The sequence below is a fragment of the Gavialis gangeticus genome, unplaced genomic scaffold, assembly GCF_001723915.1.
Source record: "Gavialis gangeticus isolate Ggan-Ray unplaced genomic scaffold, GavGan_comp1, whole genome shotgun sequence".
In the NCBI taxonomy this organism is placed as follows: Eukaryota; Metazoa; Chordata; order Crocodylia; family Gavialidae; genus Gavialis; species Gavialis gangeticus.
In genome coordinates this window covers 60,857,903-60,860,055 of record NW_017729025.1, presented here as the reverse complement: position 1 = coordinate 60,860,055, position 2,153 = coordinate 60,857,903, and the positions used below count along the sequence as shown (strand labels likewise).

The following is a 2,153-nucleotide window of genomic DNA, read 5'->3' as shown; positions in this document are numbered from 1 at the left end:
AGAAGAGTGACAATAATGAAAGGCTTGTGTCACAGAAAAAGCAGCAACAGAGAAAACAAAGATAAAAAGGAAGAAAATTTTAAAATTAAAACATTTCAGCACGGCAGATATTGGCAGAGCTGTAAGAAAGAAAAAAAATCAGTGGACACATAAAACATTTTGAGTTTTTAACTGTTTATGTAAAGCAGCAATATTATGACTGTTACAATGATTTTCCATCCAAAACTGAGAAGTGAATTAAATAGCACTTTTTTCCGCTGCATCAGGGGTTGAAAAAAAAAAAAAAAAAAATCAACAAATTCAAAGCTATCCTGAAAGCACTCAGAATCTGTGCAATTCTAATCTAAAAAGCAATTTACACTTTATTTGCCCTTTCTATAGTTAGCTGTCTTAAACACGAGTCTCATGATTTTTACATAACCCAATAAACTTAAATTCAATTCAGAAATTTCCAAAACAAAAAATTCTGAAAGACAACTGAATTTTTTGTCTATGGTAATGCAGAGTACAAGAAATAGTTCCAAATAAAATTGAAGCCTGAGAAGCATTAAATTAACAACTGATTATTTGCAAAGAGGTTTTGAATATAGTTCCTGAATATAGTTCCAGATTCTAATGAACAATTTCTTATCTTGATCCAGCATCCCTAAACTCATGTTAGCAGTCCCACTGATTTTATGCAAAAGCATATAGCTGTGGAACCAGGGTAGTATTTCCCATTTTTTCCTAGTAGTCTCAACTGACTCCTGGTATATAACATGTTTATGCTCATTTTCTACGATATCAGCAGGAACAGATATTGCAACTCAATTCTGAGTATGATTAAAGCTCTTAAAAGACACAATTCACAGTTTTCAACTAGTTTCCTCTTTACATTTTAAATAGCAAGAAACTTAAGTAAATGACATAAAAACATTCACTGACATTTTCTTTTATGTGAATTTTGGTGCTTTAAAAAATAAAGATTATAGATATACTTAAAACCAGACTTTGTCTGATGTACACAATGTTTTGGAATATTATACTTAATAAAATTGAGTGCTCCTGATCTGCAAGGGAATCAGAAGTATGTGGACATGGTACAAGTGAAATTTGAGCACATCACACTTATAAACCCAAGTAAAAGGATGCTTCTAACACAGCAACATGCAGAAAAAATTGGTGATTTAATGTATGCAAACTAGAAAATACAGATGACAAGTATAGTGGCAGTCCTACAAACATCTAGGAATCCTGAACTGAAACAGTTTTCTATTAAACTTGGTTTCTCCCTCATAAACAAACTAGAAGTTGTTTACTCTGAAGTTTACATGCAACTTCACATGCAAGACTCCAACTGCCTTTTACTTTTAAGATCTGTACGTCATAGTCTATTATTTAAGTATATGGCATATTTTTGCGCATCTTAAACCAAAGGAACTAGAGTATTAGACATTTTTTCAAGCTAAAGAGAACATATCAAACTTCTTATATTAAACACCAGATCACATAAATTTTAAATGTTATTTTTACCCAAGAGATTTGTACCCTCTTTGTTCTGAAATAGCAACTCAGACTGTTGACTAATCCAGTCCATTTGCAATGAAGAGAATAGAAATTTATAAGTACATTTTCTAAGATAAAAAATGCAAACCATTAGTATATGAGGAGCTGTGAACTGCATTAACTAGTGCAGCTTAACTTTTATTTTAAATAAGATATGCTATATTCCCACCAGTAGCCAAGTAGAGAGCCAGGATTTGAGGTCTGTAAATGAACAAATGTTGGGTGACAGGACTTTTAAAATACATACCACCAGACTATTATAACAGGTTACAAGTGGGCAGAGCCATGCTTAATATTTTTGAATACAGTAGGCAATGAAAAAAATGTCAAAATTTACTCTCCTTCCAGATATATATTTTTTTAGAAGAGGAAGAAACAAAAAAGAGGATATGCAATGTTTTTTGTTTTTATTGTATGCTGATTTTCTAACTACCATAATTACTCACATCCCATACACACTTTCACCCCCCAAAATTAGCATAAGCATTTATACCCATGCTCTAGGAGTGGGGTGCATGCATGTGGTCAGCCCACCCAAAGTATTTTTCTTCCTCTGCCTATGTGGATATCAACTAGAAGGGCTTCCAGCAGCTCCTCTGTTGGCAGCA

The 2,153-nt window shown here is 32.8% G+C and overlaps 1 protein-coding gene across 3 annotated transcripts in view; it reads right to left on the bottom strand.

Annotated features, from left to right (window-relative positions):
- Positions 1 to 2,153, bottom strand: part of RALGAPA1 (Ral GTPase activating protein catalytic alpha subunit 1) — a 286,398-nt gene that overhangs the window by 186,243 nt on the left and 98,002 nt on the right. The window lies entirely within an intron of this gene.